We start from the raw sequence: 9,499 nt of genomic DNA on the forward strand, positions 1-9,499 counted from the left end.
GAGATTTGCATCCCCTCGCTACTACAACCACTTTTACCTCGTTTTATCTGACTTTTATATCACTTTTAGGGAATGTAATGGTGAACATATAACCAAAACCACTTCGTCTGTAATGGTGAACATATAACTTAAACCATTGCGTCTTTGTTTTTGTTGTGAACGTAATCGAACGGTAATGCACACCGTATATAAATCCTCCCCCCTCGCGTGAACGCGCATTCTGCTGCGCTTCCAACAAAAGCGATCGTATTCTATATAAAACGCTTATTAAAACAATAAAGCGAGCTAATTATAACAATTGGGAGCTCCTAGTCTATATAACGCGTTTATTTAAACAATAAAGTGCGATCGTATTCTACAAAATGCGTTTGTTAACGCGAATGAAAAAGTCACCAACGTCAATGCACGCCTCCAACAAAAGCGATCGCAGCAGAATGCGCGTTCACGCGAGGGGTGGGGGTGGGTGGGCGAATTAGCATAGGAGTCGGATTTGGGCACAACACCAGTTCGGGAGCTTTTATACCCGTGGTCCACACGAGAAAATGACGCGGAAATGACGCGATGAGGAAGCGGAACAGTCGCCGGTGTCTGTTTTGCGGGCATACCACGGATGAACAGCGGGTTGGCCAATTTTGCGCATTTTCCATCGCGGGCAACCACGGGCAAAAAAAAAAACGCAAAATTTTAGCCGTGATTTAGCCGCAAATGGCTGTGTGACCGGCCTCTTAAACTCATAAACTGTATCTGTGAGATTGTTATGCCCTCACAGCTTTGCTTTTAGAGTGACTGTTTTGACAACATGATTGTTATGAAATACTCATGACTACATACAGAGAACTTCAAATAAGGTATCTATTGTTCCGTATTGTCCTCATTGCATTTTTAGTTTTTTAATTTAAGATGTTTTATTGTTATGCCACACATGACACAAATGATTGTTTTGACCATGCATGTGATTGTAAGACAAATTCAGTCATTCATTCACTCATTTTCTAGCCATTTATATTGTTCAGAAGGAACCTTTGGGATTATATATGTGTGTGTTATTGTTTTGCCATAACGCGATTTTAATATTTACAAAACACATATTATTTATGCGTATATGAAAATGAAAATGATTGTTATGCCGCAAATATCTATAAGTGACTATTTGACCACTTGAATCGCACATATGTTTGGAATTTACTGTTATCGCTTTATCCATTTATTGTTATGCCGTACACACAGGGATTTTAATATATATATATATATATATATATATATATATATATATATATATATATATCTCATCTCATCTCATCAGCTGCACCTCTTATGCTCAGTAGGGTCGCGGGGGTGCTGGAGCCCATCGCAGCAATCATTGGGCAGTGGGCAGGGGAAACCCTGAACTGGTTGCCAGCCAATCGCAAGGCACACGGGGACAGACAACTCACTCGCTCATTCACACCTAGGGACAATTTGGACCGGCCAATTAACCTGACATGCATGTTTTTGGAATGTGGGGGGGAAACCGGAGTGCCCGGGGAGAACATACAAACTCTGCACAGGAAGTCTGGAGCTGGATTTGAACCCACGCAGGAGGTTCCCATGACATGAACTGTGCCGCACACGTGCTAACCACTGCGCCGTATATATATATATATATATATATATATATATATATATATATATATATATATATATATATATATATATATATATATATATATATATATATATATATATATACAAAGTGGCTTGCGAAACTATTTGGCCCCCCTTGAACTCACTTTTTGCTACATTTCAGACTTCAGAGATAAAACTGTAATTTCTTGTGAAGCATCAACAATAAGTGGGTCACAATCATGAAGTGGAACACACATTAAAATGAAATGAAATGAATCGCTTTTCAAGTCAATGACTTCCCAAAGCGCTTTACAATGTGCTCCACATTTCCCAATAGCGGCCTTGCAGCCATGTAAGGCGCTAACCTGCTTATTGGGGGTATTAAGGGTTCAGTGTCTTACCCAAGGACACTTCGACATGTAATACGGAGGAACCGGGATTTGAACTGGGATCCCCTGATCCCAAGACGAGCGCTCTACCTCCTGAGGTACTGCCGCCCCCATTTTTGGATATTTTAAACTTTTTTAACAAATGAAACACGAAAAAGTGGGTGTGCAAAATGGCAGCACGGCGGAGCAGTGGTTAGCGCGTGTGCGGCACAGTTCTAAGGTCTTGGGAACCTCCTGTTTGGGTTCAAATCCAGCTCCCTGACTTCCTGTGCAGAGTTTGAATGTTCTCCCCGTGCTTGCGTGGGTTTCCTCCGGGCACTCCGGTTTCCTCCCACATTCCAAAGACATGCATTTTCAGGTGGATTGGCCGGTCCAAATTGTCCCTAGGTGTGAATGAGTGCGCGAGTGAGTTGTCCGTCTCTGGGTGCCCTGCGATTTGCTGGCAACCAGTTCAAGGTGTCCCCTGCCCACTGCCCGATGATTGCTGGGATGGGCTCCAGCACCCCCGCGACCCTTCTGAGGATAAGCGGTGCAGGTAATGAGATGAGAGATGAGATGGGTGTGCAAAATTATTCAGCCCCTTTACTTTCAGTGCAGCAAACTCAGCCCAGAAGTTCAGTGAGGATCTGTGAATGATTCAATGTGGATCCAAATGACTAATGTTGGCAAATGGAATCCAGCTGTGTGCAATCAAGTCTCTGTATGAATGCACCTTCACTGTGATAGTCTCGGAGGTCTGTTTAAAGCCTAGAGAGCATTATGAAGAACCAGAAACACACCAAGCAGGTCCGAGATACTGATGTGGAGAAATTTAAAGCTGGATTTGAATACGAAAAGATTTCCCACCATGTTGATTCTTCACAAGAAATTACAATTTTATATCTTAGGTTTTGAGTCTGAAATGTGGCAAAAGGTCACAAAGTTTAATGGGGCCAAATAGTTTCGCAAGCCACTGTATATATTTTAAGAAAACACACTTTTAATTTGCTACACACAAAAAATGTCGAGCATTTATTAAAACTAGATATGCATGTAATTGCTATGGCACGGATGTGAAATGCAATATCTAAAAATAACTATTTGGCCACCTTAAAGTTTCATTGTTGTCAAATATAGTTCCAAAATTGATTGTTTTGACCTTCTGTACATTTATTGTTATGCCCTAAATGGTATTAAGAGTTCTTAACAAAGTTTCATTTTATTTTTCCCAAAGAGTTTAACTGTTATGCCGCAAATATGTTCCATATCTTAAAGTGACTATAAGACCACCTGAGAGTGTTACTGTTATGTTTTACATTGCTTTAAAAGTGATATTTTTTGTACTTAACATTTCTTTTATTGCAAGGGCGTAGTTTTGGCATGGCCGGGGGACGGGCCCCCACTAACATCAAACAATATTTGGTCTGTCTCCACAAATAGTATGTGATCACTTTAAAAATTGTACCCACAAATGCCATTTCCAAACCTACGCCCTTGGTCTATTGCTATGGCACTTCTATATAATACATAATATATATAGAATATATAAAATACATAGAATAAGAAAGGTTAAAATAAATTGTTTTTTCCCGGCGCATACTTTCAAGTACTACACACATTGTGTATTTGTTTTGCCGTATTTTATAAATGCTGGAGAGCATTCTCCATTGGAGTCCTGGTGCTGTGGAATGCTCTGCCCTCTTAGATTCGATCTGCAACCTCAGAGGAACTGTTTAAATCTAGGCTTAAGACACACTTCTGTTCTATGGTTTATGAATGACCAGAATTTTATGTTAATAATATATCTATATTGCTTGTTATTGCAACATCCCTTGCAGCCTGATGATTACTTCATGTGCGGTCCCTTTGCTTTATTTTCCTCATGTTGAGGTTTTTGAGTTTTTCCTTGCCCTCATGTAGGTTTTAGATCAGGGGTTGGTGTAATCATAGTCTGTAGTTTACAATAATCTGTAGTGTGTGCAGCCCTTTGAGACTCCTTGTGATTAAGGGCGTCACAAATAAACAGGCCTTGACTTGATGACATTGCAGTACACCCTTGTGCTAGTGTTGCTTTTCTCTACTTTTTCAATAATGTCAATCAGATTTGTGAGTCATTGCCTTGAGTGTGTAATTGTAATGCCACATACACCGTATTTCTAAAAGTAATAGCTTTTATTTTACAAGCATGCGATCGCAAGACCCCAAGAGCGCTCGTTTTGACAACATGGTTTTACGAGCATTCCATCCGACATATGTGAGAGTGATTGTTTTGACAGCATAACTGAAGTCGCTACAGCTCCAACACGGCTGTAAATGCATTTTTTTGTAATGGAGATAGTTTGACCCTGACTATTTCCATTATTTCCCATGTGGGTAAATTGTGTATTCGGAAGCATGAGGCCATTTCATACAAACACACAAACGTACCCACTTGCAGTCATGCGTATTAGAGCTTCAAAGGGTAAAGCCGCCTCCGTTTGACAATGCGAGAACGTGAACCTGTTGGCCTTGAGGGCTCCTCCGCCAGACTTTAATGCCGTAATTGTCTCGTAGCAGCACAAAAACAGCTGATCTCCGAGGCGGCAGCAACCCGTCGGGGGCTGTAATTGTGGTCAGACGTTATTTCAAAGAAGTCCAGCTGCTCTTTTACACATTCTTTTTTCTCTTTTTTTTTCGTAGGCTGTCCAAAAAGCTCTCTCTGAGACGGCATTAAATCGCAAATCATCACTACAAACGCAAAATATGTCAAAGTCAAAAGGTACAAGGTGCGGTTTTGAAATGGAAATGAGAATCTTTGAGGTTTAAAGTCTTTGCGGGAGTAAAAGTTTCTTTTTCTTCTTTCTTTCGTTTGAAGAAATATTTGGCAAGTTCATCTTCAGTCTCTCTGCATGATGCATAAAAATGACTTATGATTTTTCATGTCATGACGTAAAAGGTGGGAGGCCGCTCCGCAATGAAAGACGGCACTTTTCTAATGAGATTTTTATTGTTTACTAGATTCACCAGTTTCTTTCTTCTGTTCATTGCATGTTTACTATTGTTATGCTACATAACTCTAACAGTATTTGTGTCTACACAAGCATGTGGTAGTTACTTTGAGCATTTTTTTAAATATACTCAAATTAGTTTGTAGCTCATTAGACACTCAAAATGCAAAAGAGAGAAGACATCAGTTCATTTTAACTTGCAAGGTGTCATGATTACTCAATACATTCACCTGTGCCTGCTCGTTTGGTGCCAGCTGCTGCTGGTTACCTGAGTGGTTCCCCCTCCTATTTAAGCTCAGTGCTTTCACTCTCCCTTTGTCAGTCCGTCAGCGATCCTCTGATTACACAAGGCAAGCATTTTTGACTCGTTTTTTCGTTGTCCCGTTTCGTCACCCGTTTTCCACTCGTCCATTCCTGATTTCCCCGTTTGTCTCCGGCTACGCCCCGTTTTCTGTCCCCGACCACGTTTGGATCACCCGTCCCGGCTAACGACCTATTTTTCCCGTCTGACCACGCTATGATCTCCCGCTCCGGAAGATCCACTTCCGCATTCACAAAACGCTCCGATCCTGTGAGCGGCTTGCTTCCCTCATTCAGAGAGCACTGGATCGCTGGCGGTGATTTTCCTCTATATCTCAATAAACTTGTGAGTAACGTTACGCGTCTGGGTCCTCCTTCTGTTCTGGTTTTGACACAAGGAGAACAGGAAAGGTCTGCACACAGAAAAAAACAAGACGTGAAAATTTGAACCTGTTCTAAAGGTCCTCCCCTCAGTCCTTTCTTTTTATTAAATCTCTCATGTTATAAAAAGCATATTAACCCAAAGCGTTTAGAATCGAAGAATAGCAACATTATTGCCCAATAGTGACAATGATGTAAACAGTGCATAATAGTCAAAGTAACAGACAACGGTGAGGAGTAATAGTCAGTATAACGAACAACACTCGAGTCCTATGCAATCTCCTGTTCAACAATAAAAAAACGGGACTACATTATTTATTGTAAGCAAGCGGAATAAATGCATCATACACATAACCAAGGTTGGAAGGGTTACTTTAAAAATGTAACCCGATACAGTTATTAGTTACCTGTTGAAAATTTTATTCAGTAACGTAATCCTAATACTATAAGATTAAAGTATAGTAACTGGATTACTTACGATTACTTTTGGATTACTCCAATACCAAATATGCTAATAGAAGACAAAATGAGGCGGCATGGCAGATGAGCGGTTAGCGGGTCCGCGGCACAGTTCTAAAGCCATGGGTTCAAATCCAGCGACCAGCCTTCCTGTGTGGAGTTTGCATGTTCTCCCCGTGCTTTCGTGGGTTTCCCCTGGGCACTCCAATTTCCTCCCGCATTCCAAAAACTAATGCATCTCAGATTAATTGGCCGGTTTAAATTGTCCCTATGTGTGAATAAGCGAGTGAGTTGTCTGTCTCTGTGTTCCCTGCGACCGACTGGCAACCAGTTCAGGGTGCCCCCTGCCCTCTGCCCGAAGATAGTTGGGATGGGCTCCAGCACCCCCGCGACGCTACTGAGGACAAGCGGTGCAGATAATGGATGGAGGGATGGAACATTTATTTCACTCCCTTTCCACTTTTTAGCCGTCATCAGTGTGTCTTCAGTTTGTGTTGTGCTACGTGTTTGCATAATTTAGCAGTTACTCAAATAAGCTCATAGTGATGGGAATTCCGTCTCTTTTTTGAGAAGCGGCTCTTTCGACTCCCATAAGCCTCTTCAGAATGTTTTTGTTGCTTTCACTACATATTAAAAAATATTGGGTAACATTTTGTTTAAAATTACCTTTGAGAGACAAATAACAATGTTTTGCAAGCAAAATGGATTGTGCTTATTAAAATTATTCTTTAAATATTGGAGGTATCACAAATGCAGAAAAAACACCAAAGAGAAAGTTTTGCTTGAAATACATCCTTTCTCAAAAAGCAGTTTTCTTGGAAACAAGTAAGTACAATGCAATGTTCAACTGTTATTTATTCAACAATGGTAAGAGCTTTCTTTTGATATTCCTTATTCCTATACAGCTACAGAACTAAATGTTCTTGAGGCCTTCAAAAATAAGTCAAAATAGTAAAAATTGGCTGGCTCCAGCTTTTCCCATTTAAGAGAAATGTCTGGCATTGAATGAAAAAGCATTTCCTTTGGAAGAAATAAAACATATTTGTTTTAGAAAATACTTGGTAGGAGTTGAACATTCTACAGCAATATATTGAAGTAGTTGTATGGTGCAAACGTTGAAGAGGAAAAGAAATCATTTTAGCCTGAAATCCCTGACCAGAGACTGAACCTGCAAGTCACAAGTGTTTCATTTGCAGGCACTCTGGCATGTGGCCTGTGACATTGGCAAGTGGACTCGAGTGCGCTGTTGTCTTCTCACTAGGCAAGCTCTCATGTAAAAACTGCATTTTCACTCATCTTCATTGCCACGGCAACCGCAAAGTGAAGGCCAATCGAGGTCCTCACTTTTAGAAGCCATCTAAAGTTTTGGTAGGATAAGTAGGTACATTGTGATTTGAGTTTTCCTTGAAACTTTCATCTTTACTTGTGGTTGTTGGATATTCACTCGAAAGTTTAAGAACAGTGCGTAAACGTTACTATTGCTAACAACAGGATATTGGTCAAGTATTAGCTGTGAATTAATTTTAAGATTATTGCTAATAGTTCAATAATGACTTGTTGATAACATCACTTCTTATTAATTACAGTCAAGTCTAACACAACACTGACTTTCATTTTAAACTCAACAAAAAGATCTCCCCTTGACTTTTGGGGTACTATTGGGTTGTTTTCCAAGCCTATTTTACCCTAGTTTTTTTTTTTTCAGTAACAACAGCTAGCTGCCTGCTAAAAGCCAACAATGTCGGATTTGGACTACAAACAAAGGAATATAATTTGTCAGGGAAATTGGTGCGTCACAATATTAATGGGTGGCCTAAAATATGCCTGTCACAAATGGAATGCGCCGTGAACATACGTGAACGTGAATTTCCCTGCGGGGATGAATAAAGTATCTATCTATCGATCTATCTATCATATTAACCACTAGAGGATGCTCTACTACACAAACCAACATCAACATGAACTTGTTAACAACGTAGCTTTAGTCTCATGTTAATGCCGTGTTGCTCCTCTGTTAATGCCATGTTACTGCCACTTTTCAGTAACATTAATAATATGTTTATAGTTTATAACAACAATAAGAATAGATGACATTAATGTGTTTTTAACTTGCAAGGAGTTCAGTCAAGAGCCCAAACCTCAGATAAGAAATGATATCCTGTTACAAAAGCCCTCCACTGAGCCCTTTCTTTTTAGTAAATCTCCTAGGTTACAAAAACAGTGTGGATATCAAAGAACAGCAAAATGATTGGCTCATAGAAACAATGATGTTAACAGTCAAAGTAATGAACAGTGTGCAATAATAGTCAAAATAACAAACTGGCACCTTATGCAAACCTTTTGTGGTTTATTTCTGTTCACGGTTCGTGTATCTCTTAACCACCTGCGTCGTCGAGGCTCCAATGAGGACGCAACTCTGGTAAGCTTTCTCCACTGTTGACAGTTCCTGGCCTGTTTTTGAGTCATGGCGAAGTTGAGACCAGTCCATTCCTTAAAGTTGTCTGCCCGGTACTTTTTTTGTCTTCCTCTCCTCCTGCCCCTTTGGACTGTGCCCTGGATAATAATAATTGGCCAGTCCTAATGATCTTGTAATGAGACCATACAACAGAGGTTTTCGTCTGCGTACAGTTGACAAAAGTTCTTCGTAGTTTCCATTATACCCTGTGATGGTGTTGTGCACTGTTTTGTTTGTCACATGTACTATGTAGCTGATATCTAGAAGTTTTTTGTAGCATCGCATCTCCATGGCCTGGCTTTTCTTTTCCAGTTTTGCTGTGAGAGTCCATGTCTCACAAGCGTAGAGGATGATGGAAGTAGCCACCACTTGCTTGAGTCTGATCTTTGATTTCACTGCTAGTTTATTGTCCCTCCAGATGGGTTTAAGTCTGGCAAGTGCAGCTGTGGGTTGAGCTATCCTTGCAATGATTTCTGGTTCTGACCCTAATTGGGGGACAGGTTTAAGCTCTTGGTGGTTGAAGGTGATGTTTGTGGTGATACCTTGGGGATTGTGGGTGATTACGTTTGTTTTTTTATTTGCTCATTTCTATCCAATACTGGCTTGATGCTTTGTCCAGGCGATTGACCAGATCTTTGCGGTTCATCATCAGGTCTTCCTAATAGTCAACTTTTTACTATTCATGTCTATAAGTGTATGCTGGAATGCTACGCCATAATTATCATCAATTTCCTCCTCCTCCTCCAATATTCTTGTCACTATTCGCTCTACTGTCCATTAAAAGCTGAAACGTCTCAAAATATGAACATTAATAATCGATGTCTTGAATGATCATATGGTCTGCAAGCCTGTGGCATAAACAGAATGTATCAGAACTGAAAACAATACGGGTAGAAATGGCATTTGGGGTTCTGCAGCCGAAGTTCCCCAAGCGGTTGGTGCCA

Source organism: Urocampus carinirostris, chromosome 4 (genome assembly GCF_059441175.1).
Source record: "Urocampus carinirostris isolate Australia breed hairy pipefish chromosome 4, RoL_Ucar_1.0, whole genome shotgun sequence".
NCBI lineage: Eukaryota > Metazoa > Chordata > Actinopteri > Syngnathiformes > Syngnathidae > Urocampus > Urocampus carinirostris.